Source organism: Urocampus carinirostris, chromosome 10 (assembly GCF_059441175.1).
Source record: "Urocampus carinirostris isolate Australia breed hairy pipefish chromosome 10, RoL_Ucar_1.0, whole genome shotgun sequence".
NCBI lineage: Eukaryota > Metazoa > Chordata > Actinopteri > Syngnathiformes > Syngnathidae > Urocampus > Urocampus carinirostris.
Genome location: NC_142358.1, coordinates 20,664,916 through 20,682,468, shown reverse-complemented (window position 1 = coordinate 20,682,468; position 17,553 = coordinate 20,664,916). Strand labels below are relative to the sequence as shown.

The window sequence follows — 17,553 nt, the reverse complement described above, 5'->3', positions numbered from 1 at the left end:
TCACGACATCGCTGTGTCGGGATTGGCTCGGTGCTCTGTTTTCCTTAAGGGCTATCGCTTCTCGGCCTTTTGGCTAAGATCAAGTGTAGTATCTGTTCTTATCAGTTTAATATCTGATACGTCCCCCATGTGGGGGACCATATATTAAATTGATTTTTGAAACTGGGAGATGGAACAGGGGCTTGCTCCGTCCACTCAACGCATCGACCCGGTATTGCAGTATCTCTGGGAACGGTGCATTCCCTACTAAAATGTTGACGAGAAAACCCACTGTTCCTCAGACTCCGTTCCCTAGCCAGCGCCCCACTCTCAAGATCGTGTACCGAGTCCGCATCGCGGACACGGGAGCCGGGAAAGCAGGTTGCTGCGTCCTCTCCAGCATCGACCTGGTTGTGTTTCAAGGCACTGCCCGTTTCCTACAACAGTGTGAAGCACAACGGCAGGCGGCCGACCTGTCGTGCCCAACACCCGTCGGCCGCACGAGACTTCCTCGGGGAGGACTACACCCTGGCTTAAAACGGGGCGAGCGTGGATGAGAGTCCTCCCGGTGCCGCCCCCAACTCATACTTACCTGGCAAGGGAGATACTATGATCATGAAGGTAGTTCTCCCAGGGTGAGACTTTGTCATTGCACTCCGATCAGGCTGACCTCTGCGAATTCCCCAAATGTGGGAATCTCGACTGCAAAATTTCTGGTAGTGGGGGACTGCGTACGCGCTTTCCCCTGTTAGACTGTCAAATACAATTGACTGGACTGTAGACGTGCGTCACCAGTGAGAAAAGACTCCCGTGTGTGTTTCGCCATGCTGATAATGCTCCGTGAGCGCGACGTTCGGGAGTAGCGCCCTAATCGCAGCAGAATCTCAGTTGGGGTACATTCCCTGGCTCGTTTGTTAGCTCGCTCGTTCGTTCGTTTGTTCGTTCGTTCGTTCAAAGAAATACCTTTAAACGTTCTGAAAAAAAGCCCATATTTCCTTCCAGCTAACGTTCAAGGGGACAGGCTGATCCAGCGTCATGCTCGCCAAGAACCGTATTCTACTTTCTAGCCCAATCGCTTTGAATGGCCAAGGCAGTGAGGGGCCTCCAGTCAGCCAGCATCGTTTACGTTTCAACTTCTTTACCTCGTTCAGACAACGTTTGTCGATCGGCACGGGAACGGGAAGTCGACACGTTTAACGACGAAACCCTGTGTTTGGTGGGTCCGGCGGGCGATAGGGGCGACTGTTAGGCACTGTGGCGCGCAGTCACTCTTGTTTCTCTTCAGACCGTACAAATCTTTCGCCTTTTACTAAAGATTTCCGTGGGGAGGAACAGCAAGAGTCATTTCCAATTTTTAGAGGTTCTGCGTAGGCAGAGCTGACCGACCTGTGAAAAAGATTTCAAGGGTTCCGGCGAGAACCCGGGTCGGAACCCGAGGCGGGTCGTGCCCTGTCGTTCCGCAGACCTCCGCACGAGTCGTGCCGGAGCGCCGGCGGCTCAGAGCCCGGGACGGGTCGTGCCCTGTCGTTGCGCGGAACCCCGCACCAGATGTGTTTGATGCATCATGGGAGCGGACTTTCCCGTGACCGGGACGGGCTCTCCGCCTGCCCCGGCAGTTGCTCGGTTCAGCTTGAAACAACGACAGCTGTGTAGCGGTCAAGGCCCTTCCAGGTGCGAAAGCTCAGGAGCACCGTCATCACGACATCGCTGTGTCGGGATTGGCTCGGTGCTCTGTTTTCCTCAAGGGCTATCGCTTCTCGGCCTTTTGGCTAAGATCAAGTGTAGTATCTGTTCTTATCTGTTTAATATCTGATACGTCCCCCATGTGGGGGACCATATATTAAATTGATTTTTGAAACTGGGAGATGGAACAGGGGCTTGCTCCGTCCACTCCACGCATCGACCCGGTATTGCAGTATCTCTGGGAACGGTGCATTCCCTACCAAAATGTTGACGAGAAAACCCACTGTTCCTCAGACTCCGTTCCCTAGCCAGCGCCCCACTCTCAAGATCGTGTACCGAGTCCACATCGCGGACACGGGAGCCGGGAAAGCAGGTTGCTGCGTCCTCTCCAGCATCGACCTGGTTGTGTTTCAAGGCACTGCCCGTTCCCTACAACAGTGTGAAGCACAACGGCAGGCGGCCGACCTGTCGTGCCCAACACCCGTCGGCCGCACGAGACTTCCTCGGGGAGGACTACACCCTGGCTTAAAACGGGGCGAGCGTGGATGAGAGTCCTCCCGGTGCCGCCCCCAACTCATACTTACCTGGCAGGGGAGATACTATGATCATGAAGGTAGTTCTCCCAGGGTGAGGCTTTGTCATTGCACTCCGATCAGGCTGACCTCTGCGAATTCCCCAAATGTGGGAATCTCGACTGCAAAATTTCTGGTAGTGGGGGACTGCGTACGCGCTTTCCCCTGTTAGACTGTCAAATACAATTGACTGGACTGTAGACGTGCGTCACCAGTGAGAAAAGACTCCCGTGTGTGTTTCGCCATGCTGATAATGCTCCGTGAGCGCGACGTTCGGGAGTAGCGCCCTAATCGCAGCAGAATCTCAGTTGGGGTACATTCCCTGGCTCGTTTGTTAGCTCGCTCGTTCGTTCGTTTGTTCGTTCGTTCGTTCAAAGAAATACCTTTAAACGTTCTGAAAAAAAGCCCATATTTCCTTCCAGCTAACGTTCAAGGGGACAGGCTGATCCAGCGTCATGCTCGCCAAGAACCGTATTCTACTTTCTAGCCCAATCGCTTTGAATGGCCAAGGCAGTGAGGGGCCTCCAGTCAGCCAGCATCGTTTACGTTTCAACTTCTTTACCTCGTTCAGACAACGTTTGTCGATTGGCACGGGAACGGGAAGTCGACACGTTTAACGACGAAACCCTGTGTTTGGTGGGTCCGGCGGGCGATAGGGGCGACTGTTAGGCACTGTGGCGCGCAGTCACTCTTGTTTCTCTTCAGACCGTACAAATCTTTCGCCTTTTACTAAAGATTTCCGTGGGGAGGAACAGCAAGAGTCATTTCCAATTTTTAGAGGTTCTGCGTAGGCAGAGCTGACCGACCTGTGAAAAAGATTTCAAGGGTTCCGGCGAGAACCCGGGTCGGAACCCGAGGCGGGTCGTGCCCTGTCGTTCCGCAGACCTCCGCACGAGTCGTGCCGGAGCGCCGGCGGCTCAGAGCCCGGGACGGGTCGTGCCCTGTCGTTGCGCGGAACCCCGCACCAGATGTGTTTGATGCATCATGGGAGCGGACTTTCCCGTGACCGGGACGGGCTCTCCGCCTGCCCCGGCAGTTGCTCGGTTCAGCTTGAAACAACGACAGCTGTGTAGCGGTCAAGGCCCTTCCAGGTGCGAAAGCTCAGGAGCACCGTCATCACGACATCGCTGTGTCGGGATTGGCTCGGTGCTCTGTTTTCCTTAAGGGCTATCGCTTCTCGGCCTTTTGGCTAAGATCAAGTGTAGTATCTGTTCTTATCAGTTTAATATCTGATACGTTCCCCATGTGGGGGACCATATATTAAATTGATTTTTGAAACTGGGAGATGGAACAGGGGCTTGCTCCGTCCACTCCACGCATCGACCCGGTATTGCAGTATCTCTGGGAACGGTGCATTCCCTACTAAAATGTTGACGAGAAAACCCACTGTTCCTCAGACTCCGTTCCCTAGCCAGCGCCCCACTCTCAAGATCGTGTACCGAGTCCGCATCGCGGACACGGGAGCCGGGAAAGCAGGTTGCTGCGTCCTCTCCAGCATCGACCTGGTTGTGTTTCAAGGCACTGCCCGTTTCCTACAACAGTGTGAAGCACAACGGCAGGCGGCCGACCTGTCGTGCCCAACACCCGTCGGCCGCACGAGACTTCCTCGGGGAGGACTACACCCTGGCTTAAAACGGGGCGAGCGTGGATGAGAGTCCTCCCGGTGCCGCCCCCAACTCATACTTACCTGGCAGGGGAGATACTATGATCATGAAGGTAGTTCTCCCAGGGTGAGACTTTGTCATTGCACTCCGATCAGGCTGACCTCTGCGAATTCCCCAAATGTGGGAATCTCGACTGCAAAATTTCTGGTAGTGGGGGACTGCGTACGCGCTTTCCCCTGTTAGACTGTCAAATACAATTGACTGGACTGTAGACGTGCGTCACCAGTGAGAAAAGACTCCCGTGTGTGTTTCGCCATGCTGATAATGCTCCGTGAGCGCGACGTTCGGGAGTAGCGCCCTAATCGCAGCAGAATCTCAGTTGGGGTACATTCCCTGGCTCGTTTGTTAGCTCGCTCGTTCGTTCGTTTGTTCGTTCGTTCGTTCAAAGAAATACCTTTAAACGTTCTGAAAAAAAGCCCATATTTCCTTCCAGCTAACGTTCAAGGGGACAGGCTGATCCAGCGTCATGCTCGCCAAGAACCGTATTCTACTTTCTAGCCCAATCGCTTTGAATGGCCAAGGCAGTGAGGGGCCTCCAGTCAGCCAGCATCGTTTACGTTTCAACTTCTTTACCTCGTTCAGACAACGTTTGTCGATCGGCACGGGAACGGGAAGTCGACACGTTTAACGACGAAACCCTGTGTTTGGTGGGTCCGGCGGGCGATAGGGGCGACTGTTAGGCACTGTGGCGCGCAGTCACTCTTGTTTCTCTTCAGACCGTACAAATCTTTCGCCTTTTACTAAAGATTTCCGTGGGGAGGAACAGCAAGAGTCATTTCCAATTTTTAGAGGTTCTGCGTAGGCAGAGCTGACCGACCTGTGAAAAAGATTTCAAGGGTTCCGGCGAGAACCCGGGTCGGAACCCGAGGCGGGTCGTGCCCTGTCGTTCCGCAGACCTCCGCACGAGTCGTGCCGGAGCGCCGGCGGCTCAGAGCCCGGGACGGGTCGTGCCCTGTCGTTGCGCGGAACCCCGCACCAGATGTGTTTGATGCATCATGGGAGCGGACTTTCCCGTGACCGGGACGGGCTCTCCGCCTGCCCCGGCAGTTGCTCGGTTCAGCTTGAAACAACGACAGCTGTGTAGCGGTCAAGGCCCTTCCAGGTGCGAAAGCTCAGGAGCACCGTCATCACGACATCGCTGTGTCGGGATTGGCTCGGTGCTCTGTTTTCCTCAAGGGCTATCGCTTCTCGGCCTTTTGGCTAAGATCAAGTGTAGTATCTGTTCTTATCAGTTTAATATCTGATACGTCCCCCATGTGGGGGACCATATATTAAATTGATTTTTGAAACTGGGAGATGGAACAGGAGCTTGCCCCGTTCACTCCACGCATCGACCCGGTATTGCAGTATCTCTGGGAACGGTGCATTCCCTACCAAAATGTTGACGAGAAAACCCACTGTTCCTCAGACTCCGTTCCCTAGCCAGCGCCCCACTCTCAAGATCGTGTACCGAGTCCGCATCGCGGACACGGGAGCCGGGAAAGCAGGTTGCTGCGTCCTCTCCAGCATCGACCTGGTTGTGTTTCAAGGCACTGCCCGTTCCCTACAACAGTGTGAAGCACAACGGCAGGCGGCCGACCTGTCGTGCCCAACACCCGTCGGCCGCACGAGACTTCCTCGGGGAGGACTACACCCTGGCTTAAAACGGGGCGAGCGTGGATGAGAGTCCTCCCGGTGCCGCCCCCAACTCATACTTACCTGGCAGGGGAGATACTATGATCATGAAGGTAGTTCTCCCAGGGTGAGGCTTTGTCATTGCACTCCGGTCAGGCTGACCTCTGCGAATTCCCCAAATGTGGGAATCTCGACTGCAAAATTTCTGGTAGTGGGGGACTGCGTACGCGCTTTCCCCTGTTAGACTGTCAAATACAATTGACTGGACTGTAGACGTGCGTCACCAGTGAGAAAAGACTCCCGTGTGTGTTTCGCCATGCTGATAATGCTCCGTGAGCGCGACGTTCGGGAGTAGCGCCCTAATCGCAGCAGAATCTCAGTTGGGGTACATTCCCTGGCTCGTTTGTTAGCTCGCTCGTTCGTTCGTTTGTTCGTTCGTTCGTTCGTTCAAAGAAATACCTTTAAACGTTCTGAAAAAAAGCCCATATTTCCTTCCAGCTAACGTTCAAGGGGACAGGCTGATCCAGCGTCATGCTCGCCAAGAACCGTATTCTACTTTCTAGCCCAATCGCTTTGAATGGCCAAGGCAGTGAGGGGCCTCCAGTCAGCCAGCATCGTTTACGTTTCAACTTCTTTACCTCGTTCAGACAACGTTTGTCGATCGGCACGGGAACGGGAAGTCGACACGTTTAACGACGAAACCCTGTGTTTGGTGGGTCCGGCGGGCGATAGGGGCGACTGTTAGGCACTGTGGCGCGCAGTCACTCTTGTTTCTCTTCAGACCGTACAAATCTTTCGCCTTTTACTAAAGATTTCCGTGGGGAGGAACAGCAAGAGTCATTTCCAATTTTTAGAGGTTCTGCGTAGGCAGAGCTGACCGACCTGTGAAAAAGATTTCAAGGGTTCCGGCGAGAACCCGGGTCGGAACCCGAGGCGGGTTGTGCCCTGTCGTTCCGCAGACCTCCGCACGAGTCGTGCCGGAGCGCCGGCGGCTCAGAGCCCGGGACGGGTCGTGCCCTGTCGTTGCGCGGAACCCCGCAGCAGATGTGTTTGATGCATCATGGGAGCGGACTTTCCCGTGACCGGGACGGGCTCTCCGCCTGCCCCGGCAGTTGCTCGGTTCAGCTTGAAACAACGACAGCTGTGTAGCGGTCAAGGCCCTTCCAGGTGCGAAAGCTCAGGAGCACCGTCATCACGACATCGCTGTGTCGGGATTGGCTCGGTGCTCTGTTTTCCTCAAGGGCTATCGCTTCTCGGCCTTTTGGCTAAGATCAAGTGTAGTATCTGTTCTTATCAGTTTAATATCTGATACGTCCCCCATGTGGGGGACCATATATTAAATTGATTTTTGGAACTGGGAGATGGAACAGGGGCTTGCTCCGTCCACTCCACGCATCGACCCGGTATTGCAGTATCTCTGGGAACGGTGCATTCCCTACCAAAATGTTGACGAGAAAACCCACTGTTCCTCAGACTCCGTTCCCTAGCCAGCGCCCCACTCTCAAGATCGTGTACCGAGTCCGCATCGCGGATACGGGAGCCGGGAAAGCAGGTTGCTGCGTCCTCTCCAGCATCGACCTGGTTGTGTTTCAAGGCACTGCCCGTTCCCTACAACAGTGTGAAGCACAACGGCAGGCGGCCGACCTGTCGTGCCCAACACCCGTCGGCCGCACGAGACTTCCTCGGGGAGGACTACACCCTGGCTTAAAACGGGGCGAGCGTGGATGAGAGTCCTCCCGGTGCCGCCCCCAACTCATACTTACCTGGCAGGGGAGATACTATGATCATGAAGGTAGTTCTCCCAGGGTGAGGCTTTGTCATTGCACTCCGATCAGGCTGACCTCTGCGAATTCCCCAAATGTGGGAATCTCGACTGCAAAATTTCTGGTAGTGGGGGACTGCGTACGCGCTTTCCCCTGTTAGACTGTCAAATACAATTGACTGGACTGTAGACGTGCGTCACCAGTGAGAAAAGACTCCCGTGTGTGTTTCGCCATGCTGATAATGCTCCTTGAGCGCGACGTTCGGGAGTAGCGCCCTAATCGCAGCAGAATCTCAGTTGGGGTACATTCCCTGGCTCGTTTGTTAGCTCGCTCGTTCGTTCGTTCGTTCGTTCGTTCAAAGAAATACCTTTAAACGTTCTGAAAAAAAGCCCATATTTCCTTCCAGCTAACGTTCAAGGGACAGGCTGATCCAGCGTCATGCTCGCCAAGAACCGTATTCTACTTTCTAGCCCAATCGCTTTGAATGGCCAAGGCAGTGAGGGGCCTCCAGTCAGCCAGCATCGTTTACGTTTCAACTTCTTTACCTCGTTCAGACAACGTTTGTCGATCGGCACGGGAACGGGAAGTCGACACGTTTAACGACGAAACCCTGTGTTTGGTGGGTCCGGCGGGCGATAGTGGCGACTGTTAGGCACTGTGGCGCGCAGTCACTCTTGTTTCTCTTCAGACCGTACAAATCTTTCGCCTTTTACTAAAGATTTCCGTGGGGAGGAACAGCAAGAGTCATTTCCAATTTTTAGAGGTTCTGCGTAGGCAGAGCTGACCGACCTGTGAAAAAGATTTCAAGGGTTCCGGCGAGAACCCGGGTCGGAACCCGAGGCGGGTCGTGCCCTGTCGTTCCGCAGACCTCCGCACGAGTCGTGCCGGAGCGCCGGCGGCTCAGAGCCCGGGACGGGTCGTGCCCTGTCGTTGCGCGGAACCCCGCACCAGATGTGTTTGATGCATCATGGGAGCGGACTTTCCCGTGACCGGGACGGGCTCTCCGCCTGCCCCGGCAGTTGCTCGGTTCAGCTTGAAACAACGACAGCTGTGTAGCGGTCAAGGCCCTTCCAGGTGCGAAAGCTCAGGAGCACCGTCATCACGACATCGCTGTGTCGGGATTGGCTCGGTGCTCTGTTTTCCTCAAGGGCTATCGCTTCTCGGCCTTTTGGCTAAGATCAAGTGTAGTATCTGTTCTTATCAGTTTAATATCTGATACGTCCCCCATGTGGGGGACCATATATTAAATTGATTTTTGAAACTGGGAGATGGAACAGGGGCTTGCTCCGTCCACTCCACGCATCGACCCGGTATTGCAGTATCTCTGGGAACGGTGCATTCCCTACCAAAATGTTGACGAGAAAACCCACTGTTCCTCAGACTCCGTTCCCTAGCCAGCGCCCCACTCTCAAGATCGTGTACCGAGTCCGCATCGCGGACACGGGAGCCGGGAAAGCAGGTTGCTGCGTCCTCTCCAGCATCGACCTGGTTGTGTTTCAAGGCACTGCCCGTTCCCTACAACAGTGTGAAGCACAACGGCAGGCGGCCGACCTGTCGTGCCCAACACCCGTCGGCCGCACGAGACTTCCTCGGGGAGGACTACACCCTGGCTTAAAACGGGGCGAGCGTGGATGAGAGTCCTCCCGGTGCCGCCCCCAACTCATACTTACCTGGCAGGGGAGATACTATGATCATGAAGGTAGTTCTCCCAGGGTGAGGCTTTGTCATTGCACTCCGATCAGGCTGACCTCTGCGAATTCCCCAAATGTGGGAATCTCGACTGCAAAATTTCTGGTAGTGGGGGACTGCGTACGCGCTTTCCCCTGTTAGACTGTCAAATACAATTGACTGGACTGTAGACGTGCGTCACCAGTGAGAAAAGACTCCCGTGTGTGTTTCGCCATGCTGATAATGCTCCGTGAGCGCGACGTTCGGGAGTAGCGCCCTAATCGCAGCAGAATCTCAGTTGGGGTACATTCCCTGGCTCGTTTGTTAGCTCGCTCGTTCGTTCGTTCGTTCGTTCGTTCAAAGAAATACCTTTAAACGTTCTGAAAAAAAGCCCATATTTCCTTCCAGCTAACGTTCAAGGGGACAGGCTGATCCAGCGTCATGCTCGCCAAGAACCGTATTCTACTTTCTAGCCCAATCGCTTTGAATGGCCAAGGCAGTGAGGGGCCTCCAGTCAGCCAGCATCGTTTACGTTTCAACTTCTTTACCTCGTTCAGACAACGTTTGTCGATCGGCACGGGAACGGGAAGTCGACACGTTTAACGACGAAACCCTGTGTTTGGTGGGTCCGGCGGGCGATAGTGGCGACTGTTAGGCACTGTGGCGCGCAGTCACTCTTGTTTCTCTTCAGACCGTACAAATCTTTCGCCTTTTACTAAAGATTTCCGTGGGGAGGAACAGCAAGAGTCATTTCCAATTTTTAGAGGTTCTGCGTAGGCAGAGCTGACCGACCTGTGAAAAAGATTTCAAGGGTTCCGGCGAGAACCCGGGTCGGAACCCGAGGCGGGTTGTGCCCTGTCGTTCCGCAGACCTCCGCACGAGTCGTGCCGGAGCGCCGGCGGCTCAGAGCCCGGGACGGGTCGTGCCCTGTCGTTGCGCGGAACCCCGCACCAGATGTGTTTGATGCATCATGGGAGCGGACTTTCCCGTGACCGGGACGGGCTCTCCGCCTGCCCCGGCAGTTGCTCGGTTCAGCTTGAAACAACGACAGCTGTGTAGCGGTCAAGGCCCTTCCAGGTGCGAAAGCTCAGGAGCACCGTCATCACGACATCGCTGTGTCGGGATTGGCTCGGTGCTCTGTTTTCCTCAAGGGCTATCGCTTCTCGGCCTTTTGGCTAAGATCAAGTGTAGTATCTGTTCTTATCAGTTTAATATCTGATACGTCCCCCATGTGGGGGACCATATATTAAATTGATTTTTGGAACTGGGAGATGGAACAGGGGCTTGCTCCGTCCACTCCACGCATCGACCCGGTATTGCAGTATCTCTGGGAACGGTGCATTCCCTACCAAAATGTTGACGAGAAAACCCACTGTTCCTCAGACTCCGTTCCCTAGCCAGCGCCCCACTCTCAAGATCGTGTACCGAGTCCGCATCGCGGATACGGGAGCCGGGAAAGCAGGTTGCTGCGTCCTCTCCAGCATCGACCTGGTTGTGTTTCAAGGCACTGCCCGTTCCCTACAACAGTGTGAAGCACAACGGCAGGCGGCCGACCTGTCGTGCCCAACACCCGTCGGCCGCACGAGACTTCCTCGGGGAGGACTACACCCTGGCTTAAAACGGGGCGAGCGTGGATGAGAGTCCTCCCGGTGCCGCCCCCAACTCATACTTACCTGGCAGGGGAGATACTATGATCATGAAGGTAGTTCTCCCAGGGTGAGGCTTTGTCATTGCACTCCGATCAGGCTGACCTCTGCGAATTCCCCAAATGTGGGAATCTCGACTGCAAAATTTCTGGTAGTGGGGGACTGCGTACGCGCTTTCCCCTGTTAGACTGTCAAATACAATTGACTGGACTGTAGACGTGCGTCACCAGTGAGAAAAGACTCCCGTGTGTGTTTCGCCATGCTGATAATGCTCCTTGAGCGCGACGTTCGGGAGTAGCGCCCTAATCGCAGCAGAATCTCAGTTGGGGTACATTCCCTGGCTCGTTTGTTAGCTCGCTCGTTCGTTCGTTCGTTCGTTCGTTCAAAGAAATACCTTTAAACGTTCTGAAAAAAAGCCCATATTTCCTTCCAGCTAACGTTCAAGGGGACAGGCTGATCCAGCGTCATGCTCGCCAAGAACCGTATTCTACTTTCTAGCCCAATCGCTTTGAATGGCCAAGGCAGTGAGGGGCCTCCAGTCAGCCAGCATCGTTTACGTTTCAACTTCTTTACCTCGTTCAGACAACGTTTGTCGATCGGCACGGGAACGGGAAGTCGACACGTTTAACGACGAAACCCTGTGTTTGGTGGGTCCGGCGGGCGATAGTGGCGACTGTTAGGCACTGTGGCGCGCAGTCACTCTTGTTTCTCTTCAGACCGTACAAATCTTTCGCCTTTTACTAAAGATTTCCGTGGGGAGGAACAGCAAGAGTCATTTCCAATTTTTAGAGGTTCTGCGTAGGCAGAGCTGACCGACCTGTGAAAAAGATTTCAAGGGTTCCGGCGAGAACCCGGGTCGGAACCCGAGGCGGGTCGTGCCCTGTCGTTCCGCAGACCTCCGCACGAGTCGTGCCGGAGCGCCGGCGGCTCAGAGCCCGGGACGGGTCGTGCCCTGTCGTTGCGCGGAACCCCGCACCAGATGTGTTTGATGCATCATGGGAGCGGACTTTCCCGTGACCGGGACGGGCTCTCCGCCTGCCCCGGCAGTTGCTCGGTTCAGCTTGAAACAACGACAGCTGTGTAGCGGTCAAGGCCCTTCCAGGTGCGAAAGCTCAGGAGCACCGTCATCACGACATCGCTGTGTCGGGATTGGCTCGGTGCTCTGTTTTCCTCAAGGGCTATCGCTTCTCGGCCTTTTGGCTAAGATCAAGTGTAGTATCTGTTCTTATCAGTTTAATATCTGATACGTCCCCCATGTGGGGGACCATATATTAAATTGATTTTTGAAACTGGGAGATGGAACAGGGGCTTGCTCCGTCCACTCCACGCATCGACCCGGTATTGCAGTATCTCTGGGAACGGTGCATTCCCTACCAAAATGTTGACGAGAAAACCCACTGTTCCTCAGACTCCGTTCCCTAGCCAGCGCCCCACTCTCAAGATCGTGTACCGAGTCCGCATCGCGGACACGGGAGCCGGGAAAGCAGGTTGCTGCGTCCTCTCCAGCATCGACCTGGTTGTGTTTCAAGGCACTGCCCGTTCCCTACAACAGTGTGAAGCACAACGGCAGGCGGCCGACCTGTCGTGCCCAACACCCGTCGGCCGCACGAGACTTCCTCGGGGAGGACTACACCCTGGCTTAAAACGGGGCGAGCGTGGATGAGAGTCCTCCCGGTGCCGCCCCCAACTCATGCTTACCTGGCAGGGGAGATACTATGATCATGAAGGTAGTTCTCCCAGGGTGAGGCTTTGTCATTGCACTCCGATCAGGCTGACCTCTGCGAATTCCCCAAATGTGGGAATCTCGACTGCAAAATTTCTGGTAGTGGGGGACTGCGTACGCGCTTTCCCCTGTTAGACTGTCAAATACAATTGACTGGACTGTAGACGTGCGTCACCAGTGAGAAAAGACTCCCGTGTGTGTTTCGCCATGCTGATAATGCTCCGTGAGCGCGACGTTCGGGAGTAGCGCCCTAATCGCAGCAGAATCTCAGTTGGGGTACATTCCCTGGCTCGTTTGTTAGCTCGCTCGTTCGTTCGTTCGTTCGTTCGTTCAAAGAAATACCTTTAAACGTTCTGAAAAAAAGCCCATATTTCCTTCCAGCTAACGTTCAAGGGGACAGGCTGATCCAGCGTCATGCTCGCCAAGAACCGTATTCTACTTTCTAGCCCAATCGCTTTGAATGGCCAAGGCAGTGAGGGGCCTCCAGTCAGCCAGCATCGTTTACGTTTCAACTTCTTTACCTCGTTCAGACAACGTTTGTCGATCGGCACGGGAACGGGAAGTCGACACGTTTAACGACGAAACCCTGTGTTTGGTGGGTCCGGCGGACGATAGTGGCGACTGTTAGGCACTGTGGCGCGCAGTCACTCTTGTTTCTCTTCAGACCGTACAAATCTTTCGCCTTTTACTAAAGATTTCCGTGGGGAGGAACAGCAAGAGTCATTTCCAATTTTTAGAGGTTCTGCGTAGGCAGAGCTGACCGACCTGTGAAAAAGATTTCAAGGGTTCCGGCGAGAACCCGGGTCGGAACCCGAGGCGGGTTGTGCCCTGTCGTTCCGCAGACCTCCGCACGAGTCGTGCCGGAGCGCCGGCGGCTCAGAGCCCGGGACGGGTCGTGCCCTGTCGTTGCGCGGAACCCCGCACCAGATGTGTTTGATGCATCATGGGAGCGGACTTTCCCGTGACCGGGACGGGCTCTCCGCCTGCCCCGGCAGTTGCTCGGTTCAGCTTGAAACAACGACAGCTGTGTAGCGGTCAAGGCCCTTCCAGGTGCGAAAGCTCAGGAGCACCGTCATCACGACATCGCTGTGTCGGGATTGGCTCGGTGCTCTGTTTTCCTCAAGGGCTATCGCTTCTCGGCCTTTTGGCTAAGATCAAGTGTAGTATCTGTTCTTATCAGTTTAATATCTGATACGTCCCCCATGTGGGGGACCATATATTAAATTGATTTTTGAAACTGGGAGATGGAACAGGGGCTTGCTCCGTCCACTCCACGCATCGACCCGGTATTGCAGTATCTCTGGGAACGGTGCATTCCCTACCAAAATGTTGACGAGAAAACCCACTGTTCCTCAGACTCCGTTCCCTAGCCAGCGCCCCACTCTCAAGATCGTGTACCGAGTCCGCATCGCGGACACGGGAGCCGGGAAAGCAGGTTGCTGCGTCCTCTCCAGCATCGACCTGGTTGTGTTTCAAGGCACTGCCCGTTCCCTACAACAGTGTGAAGCACAACGGCAGGCGGCCGACCTGTCGTGCCCAACACCCGTCGGCCGCACGAGACTTCCTCGGGGAGGACTACACCCTGGCTTAAAACGGGGCGAGCGTGGATGAGAGTCCTCCCGGTGCCGCCCCCAACTCATACTTACCTGGCAGGGGAGATACTATGATCATGAAGGTAGTTCTCCCAGGGTGAGGCTTTGTCATTGCACTCCGATCAGGCTGACCTCTGCGAATTCCCCAAATGTGGGAATCTCGACTGCAAAATTTCTGGTAGTGGGGGACTGCGTACGCGCTTTCCCCTGTTAGACTGTCAAATACAATTGACTGGACTGTAGATGTGCGTCACCAGTGAGAAAAGACTCCCGTGTGTGTTTCGCCATGCTGATAATGCTCCGTGAGCGCGACGTTCGGGAGTAGCGCCCTAATCGCAGCAGAATCTCAGTTGGGGTACATTCCCTGGCTCGTTTGTTAGCTCGCTCGTTCGTTCGTTCGTTCGTTCAAAGAAATACCTTTAAACGTTCTGAAAAAAAGCCCATATTTCCTTCCAGCTAACGTTCAAGGGGACAGGCTGATCCAGCGTCATGCTCGCCAAGAACCGTATTCTACTTTCTAGCCCAATCGCTTTGAATGGCCAAGGCAGTGAGGGGCCTCCAGTCAGCCAGCATCGTTTACGTTTCAACTTCTTTACCTCGTTCAGACAACGTTTGTCGATCGGCACGGGAACGGGAAGTCGACACGTTTAACGACGAAACCCTGTGTTTGGTGGGTCCGGCGGGCGATAGTGGCGACTGTTAGGCACTGTGGCGCGCAGTCACTCTTGTTTCTCTTCAGACCGTACAAATCTTTCGCCTTTTACTAAAGATTTCCGTGGGGAGGAACAGCAAGAGTCATTTCCAATTTTTAGAGGTTCTGCGTAGGCAGAGCTGACCGACCTGTGAAAAAGATTTCAAGGGTTCCGGCGAGAACCCGGGTCGGAACCCGAGGCGGGTTGTGCCCTGTCGTTCCGCAGACCTCCGCACGAGTCGTGCCGGAGCGCCGGCGGCTCAGAGCCCGGGACGGGTCGTGCCCTGTCGTTGCGCGGAACCCCGCACCAGATGTGTTTGATGCATCATGGGAGCGGACTTTCCCGTGACCGGGACGGGCTCTCCGCCTGCCCCGGCAGTTGCTCGGTTCAGCTTGAAACAACGACAGCTGTGTAGCGGTCAAGGCCCTTCCAGGTGCGAAAGCTCAGGAGCACCGTCATCACGACATCGCTGTGTCGGGATTGGCTCGGTGCTCTGTTTTCCTCAAGGGCTATCGCTTCTCGGCCTTTTGGCTAAGATCAAGTGTAGTATCTGTTCTTATCAGTTTAATATCTGATACGTCCCCCATGTGGGGGACCATATATTAAATTGATTTTTGAAACTGGGAGATGGAACAGGGGCTTGCTCCGTCCACTCCACGCATCGACCCGGTATTGCAGTATCTCTGGGAACGGTGCATTCCCTACCAAAATGTTGACGAGAAAACCCACTGTTCCTCAGACTCCGTTCCCTAGCCAGCGCCCCACTCTCAAGATCGTGTACCGAGTCCGCATCGCGGACACGGGAGCCGGGAAAGCAGGTTGCTGCGTCCTCTCCAGCATCGACCTGGTTGTGTTTCAAGGCACTGCCCGTTCCCTACAACAGTGTGAAGCACAACGGCAGGCGGCCGACCTGTCGTGCCCAACACCCGTCGGCCGCACGAGACTTCCTCGGGGAGGACTACACCCTGGCTTAAAACGGGGCGAGCGTGGATGAGAGTCCTCCCGGTGCCGCCCCCAACTCATACTTACCTGGCAGGGGAGATACTATGATCATGAAGGTAGTTCTCCCAGGGTGAGGCTTTGTCATTGCACTCCGATCAGGCTGACCTCTGCGAATTCCCCAAATGTGGGAATCTCGACTGCAAAATTTCTGGTAGTGGGGGACTGCGTACGCGCTTTCCCCTGTTAGACTGTCAAATACAATTGACTGGACTGTAGACGTGCGTCACCAGTGAGAAAAGACTCCCGTGTGTGTTTCGCCATGCTGATAATGCTCCGTGAGCGCGACGTTCGGGAGTAGCGCCCTAATCGCAGCAGAATCTCAGTTGGGGTACATTCCCTGGCTCGTTTGTTAGCTCGCTCGTTCGTTCGTTCGTTCGTTCGTTCAAAGAAATACCTTTAAACGTTCTGAAAAAAAGCCCATATTTCCTTCCAGCTAACGTTCAAGGGGACAGGCTGATCCAGCGTCATGCTCGCCAAGAACCGTATTCTACTTTCTAGCCCAATCGCTTTGAATGGCCAAGGCAGTGAGGGGCCTCCAGTCAGCCAGCATCGTTTACGTTTCAACTTCTTTACCTCGTTCAGACAACGTTTGTCGATCGGCACGGGAACGGGAAGTCGACACGTTTAACGACGAAACCCTGTGTTTGGTGGGTCCGGCGGGCGATAGGGGCGACTGTTAGGCACTGTGGCGCGCAGTGACTCTTGTTTCTCTTCAGACCGTACAAATCTTTCGCCTTTTACTAAAGATTTCCGTGGGGAGGAACAGCAAGAGTCATTTCCAATTTTTAGAGGTTCTGCGTAGGCAGAGCTGACCGACCTGTGAAAAAGATTTCAAGGGTTCCGGCGAGAACCCGGGTCGGAACCCGAGGCGGGTTGTGCCCTGTCGTTCCGCAGACCTCCGCACGAGTCGTGCCGGAGCGCCGGCGGCTCAGAGCCCGGGACGGGTCGTGCCCTGTCGTTGCGCGGAACCCCGCACCAGATGTGTTTGATGCATCATGGAAGCGGACTTTCCCGTGACCGGGACGGGCTCTCCGCCTGCCCCGGCAGTTGCTCGGTTCAGCTTGAAACAACGACAGCTGTGTAGCGGTCAAGGCCCTTCCAGGTGCGAAAGCTCAGGAGCACCGTCATCACGACATCGCTGTGTCGGGATTGGCTCGGTGCTCTGTTTTCCTTAAGGGCTATCGCTTCTCGGCCTTTTGGCTAAGATCAAGTGTAGTATCTGTTCTTATCAGTTTAATATCTGATACGTCCCCCATGTGGGGGACCATATATTAAATTGATTTTTGAAACTGGGAGATGGAACAGGGGCTTGCTCCGTCCACTCCACGCATCGACCCGGTATTGCAGTATCTCTGGGAACGGTGCATTCCCTACCAAAATGTTGACGAGAAAACCCACTGTTCCTCAGACTCCGTTCCCTAGCCAGCGCCCCACTCTCAAGATCGTGTACCGAGTCCGCATCGCGGACACGGGAGCCGGGAAAGCAGGTTGCTGCGTCCTCTCCAGCATCGACCTGGTTGTGTTTCAAGGCACTGCCCGTTCCCTACAACAGTGTGAAGCACAACGGCAGGTGGCCGACCTGTCGTGCCCAACACCCGTCGGCCGCACGAGACTTCCTCGGGGAGGACTACACCCTGGCTTAAAACGGGGCGAGCGTGGATGAGAGTCCTCCCGGTGCCGCCCCCAACTCATACTTACCTGGCAGGGGAGATACTATGATCATGAAGGTAGTTCTCCCAGGGTGAGGCTTTGTCATTGCACTCCGATCAGGCTGACCTCTGCGAATTCCCCAAATGTGGGAATCTCGACTGCAAAATTTCTGGTAGTGGGGGACTGCGTACGCGCTTTCCCCTGTTAGACTGTCAAATACAATTGACTGGACTGTAGACGTGCGTCACCAGTGAGAAAAGACTCCCGTGTGTGTTTCGCCATGCTGATAATGCTCCGTGAGCGCG

The 17,553-nt window shown here is 54.9% G+C and overlaps 32 non-coding genes across 32 annotated transcripts; all 32 read left to right on the top strand.

The window, feature by feature from the left end:
• The first annotated feature begins 53 nt into the window (after positions 1–53).
• Positions 54–245, top strand: LOC148358287 (U2 spliceosomal RNA). The gene has a single exon (XR_015851882.1). It is a non-coding gene; the product is annotated as a U2 spliceosomal RNA (small nuclear RNA).
• Positions 246–563: 318 nt separating this feature from the next.
• On the top strand, positions 564–727 carry LOC148358286 (U1 spliceosomal RNA). Its single transcript, XR_015851670.1, has one exon. It is a non-coding gene; the product is annotated as a U1 spliceosomal RNA (small nuclear RNA).
• A 517-nt stretch (positions 728–1,244) lies between these two features.
• Positions 1,245–1,358, top strand: LOC148358285 (U5 spliceosomal RNA). The gene has a single exon (XR_015851751.1). It is a non-coding gene; the product is annotated as a U5 spliceosomal RNA (small nuclear RNA).
• A 370-nt stretch (positions 1,359–1,728) lies between these two features.
• Positions 1,729–1,920, top strand: LOC148358284 (U2 spliceosomal RNA). The gene has a single exon (XR_015851879.1). It is a non-coding gene; the product is annotated as a U2 spliceosomal RNA (small nuclear RNA).
• Positions 1,921–2,238: 318 nt separating this feature from the next.
• Positions 2,239–2,402, top strand: LOC148358283 (U1 spliceosomal RNA). Its single transcript, XR_015851627.1, has one exon. It is a non-coding gene; the product is annotated as a U1 spliceosomal RNA (small nuclear RNA).
• A 517-nt stretch (positions 2,403–2,919) lies between these two features.
• LOC148358282 (U5 spliceosomal RNA) lies at positions 2,920–3,033 on the top strand. Its single transcript, XR_015851750.1, has one exon. It is a non-coding gene; the product is annotated as a U5 spliceosomal RNA (small nuclear RNA).
• Positions 3,034–3,403: 370 nt separating this feature from the next.
• On the top strand, positions 3,404–3,595 carry LOC148358281 (U2 spliceosomal RNA). The gene has a single exon (XR_015851846.1). It is a non-coding gene; the product is annotated as a U2 spliceosomal RNA (small nuclear RNA).
• Positions 3,596–3,913: 318 nt separating this feature from the next.
• LOC148358280 (U1 spliceosomal RNA) lies at positions 3,914–4,077 on the top strand. The gene has a single exon (XR_015851658.1). It is a non-coding gene; the product is annotated as a U1 spliceosomal RNA (small nuclear RNA).
• Positions 4,078–4,594: 517 nt separating this feature from the next.
• Positions 4,595–4,708, top strand: LOC148358279 (U5 spliceosomal RNA). Its single transcript, XR_015851749.1, has one exon. It is a non-coding gene; the product is annotated as a U5 spliceosomal RNA (small nuclear RNA).
• A 370-nt stretch (positions 4,709–5,078) lies between these two features.
• On the top strand, positions 5,079–5,270 carry LOC148358278 (U2 spliceosomal RNA). The gene has a single exon (XR_015851859.1). It is a non-coding gene; the product is annotated as a U2 spliceosomal RNA (small nuclear RNA).
• Positions 5,271–5,588: 318 nt separating this feature from the next.
• LOC148358277 (U1 spliceosomal RNA) lies at positions 5,589–5,752 on the top strand. The gene has a single exon (XR_015851636.1). It is a non-coding gene; the product is annotated as a U1 spliceosomal RNA (small nuclear RNA).
• Positions 5,753–6,273: 521 nt separating this feature from the next.
• LOC148358276 (U5 spliceosomal RNA) lies at positions 6,274–6,387 on the top strand. Its single transcript, XR_015851748.1, has one exon. It is a non-coding gene; the product is annotated as a U5 spliceosomal RNA (small nuclear RNA).
• Positions 6,388–6,757: 370 nt separating this feature from the next.
• Positions 6,758–6,949, top strand: LOC148358275 (U2 spliceosomal RNA). Its single transcript, XR_015851793.1, has one exon. It is a non-coding gene; the product is annotated as a U2 spliceosomal RNA (small nuclear RNA).
• A 318-nt stretch (positions 6,950–7,267) lies between these two features.
• LOC148358274 (U1 spliceosomal RNA) lies at positions 7,268–7,431 on the top strand. The gene has a single exon (XR_015851626.1). It is a non-coding gene; the product is annotated as a U1 spliceosomal RNA (small nuclear RNA).
• Positions 7,432–7,943: 512 nt separating this feature from the next.
• Positions 7,944–8,057, top strand: LOC148358273 (U5 spliceosomal RNA). The gene has a single exon (XR_015851747.1). It is a non-coding gene; the product is annotated as a U5 spliceosomal RNA (small nuclear RNA).
• A 370-nt stretch (positions 8,058–8,427) lies between these two features.
• LOC148358272 (U2 spliceosomal RNA) lies at positions 8,428–8,619 on the top strand. The gene has a single exon (XR_015851824.1). It is a non-coding gene; the product is annotated as a U2 spliceosomal RNA (small nuclear RNA).
• Positions 8,620–8,937: 318 nt separating this feature from the next.
• LOC148358271 (U1 spliceosomal RNA) lies at positions 8,938–9,101 on the top strand. The gene has a single exon (XR_015851625.1). It is a non-coding gene; the product is annotated as a U1 spliceosomal RNA (small nuclear RNA).
• Positions 9,102–9,614: 513 nt separating this feature from the next.
• On the top strand, positions 9,615–9,728 carry LOC148358270 (U5 spliceosomal RNA). Its single transcript, XR_015851746.1, has one exon. It is a non-coding gene; the product is annotated as a U5 spliceosomal RNA (small nuclear RNA).
• A 370-nt stretch (positions 9,729–10,098) lies between these two features.
• LOC148358269 (U2 spliceosomal RNA) lies at positions 10,099–10,290 on the top strand. Its single transcript, XR_015851792.1, has one exon. It is a non-coding gene; the product is annotated as a U2 spliceosomal RNA (small nuclear RNA).
• Positions 10,291–10,608: 318 nt separating this feature from the next.
• LOC148358268 (U1 spliceosomal RNA) lies at positions 10,609–10,772 on the top strand. The gene has a single exon (XR_015851623.1). It is a non-coding gene; the product is annotated as a U1 spliceosomal RNA (small nuclear RNA).
• Positions 10,773–11,285: 513 nt separating this feature from the next.
• On the top strand, positions 11,286–11,399 carry LOC148358267 (U5 spliceosomal RNA). Its single transcript, XR_015851745.1, has one exon. It is a non-coding gene; the product is annotated as a U5 spliceosomal RNA (small nuclear RNA).
• Positions 11,400–11,769: 370 nt separating this feature from the next.
• Positions 11,770–11,961, top strand: LOC148358266 (U2 spliceosomal RNA). The gene has a single exon (XR_015851823.1). It is a non-coding gene; the product is annotated as a U2 spliceosomal RNA (small nuclear RNA).
• Positions 11,962–12,279: 318 nt separating this feature from the next.
• Positions 12,280–12,443, top strand: LOC148358265 (U1 spliceosomal RNA). Its single transcript, XR_015851650.1, has one exon. It is a non-coding gene; the product is annotated as a U1 spliceosomal RNA (small nuclear RNA).
• Positions 12,444–12,956: 513 nt separating this feature from the next.
• On the top strand, positions 12,957–13,070 carry LOC148358264 (U5 spliceosomal RNA). The gene has a single exon (XR_015851744.1). It is a non-coding gene; the product is annotated as a U5 spliceosomal RNA (small nuclear RNA).
• A 370-nt stretch (positions 13,071–13,440) lies between these two features.
• Positions 13,441–13,632, top strand: LOC148358263 (U2 spliceosomal RNA). The gene has a single exon (XR_015851822.1). It is a non-coding gene; the product is annotated as a U2 spliceosomal RNA (small nuclear RNA).
• Positions 13,633–13,950: 318 nt separating this feature from the next.
• LOC148358262 (U1 spliceosomal RNA) lies at positions 13,951–14,114 on the top strand. The gene has a single exon (XR_015851622.1). It is a non-coding gene; the product is annotated as a U1 spliceosomal RNA (small nuclear RNA).
• Positions 14,115–14,623: 509 nt separating this feature from the next.
• On the top strand, positions 14,624–14,737 carry LOC148358261 (U5 spliceosomal RNA). Its single transcript, XR_015851743.1, has one exon. It is a non-coding gene; the product is annotated as a U5 spliceosomal RNA (small nuclear RNA).
• Positions 14,738–15,107: 370 nt separating this feature from the next.
• On the top strand, positions 15,108–15,299 carry LOC148358260 (U2 spliceosomal RNA). The gene has a single exon (XR_015851821.1). It is a non-coding gene; the product is annotated as a U2 spliceosomal RNA (small nuclear RNA).
• A 318-nt stretch (positions 15,300–15,617) lies between these two features.
• On the top strand, positions 15,618–15,781 carry LOC148358259 (U1 spliceosomal RNA). The gene has a single exon (XR_015851618.1). It is a non-coding gene; the product is annotated as a U1 spliceosomal RNA (small nuclear RNA).
• Positions 15,782–16,294: 513 nt separating this feature from the next.
• LOC148358258 (U5 spliceosomal RNA) lies at positions 16,295–16,408 on the top strand. The gene has a single exon (XR_015851680.1). It is a non-coding gene; the product is annotated as a U5 spliceosomal RNA (small nuclear RNA).
• A 370-nt stretch (positions 16,409–16,778) lies between these two features.
• Positions 16,779–16,970, top strand: LOC148358257 (U2 spliceosomal RNA). Its single transcript, XR_015851820.1, has one exon. It is a non-coding gene; the product is annotated as a U2 spliceosomal RNA (small nuclear RNA).
• A 318-nt stretch (positions 16,971–17,288) lies between these two features.
• LOC148358256 (U1 spliceosomal RNA) lies at positions 17,289–17,452 on the top strand. The gene has a single exon (XR_015851617.1). It is a non-coding gene; the product is annotated as a U1 spliceosomal RNA (small nuclear RNA).
• The last annotated feature ends 101 nt before the right edge of the window (positions 17,453–17,553 follow it).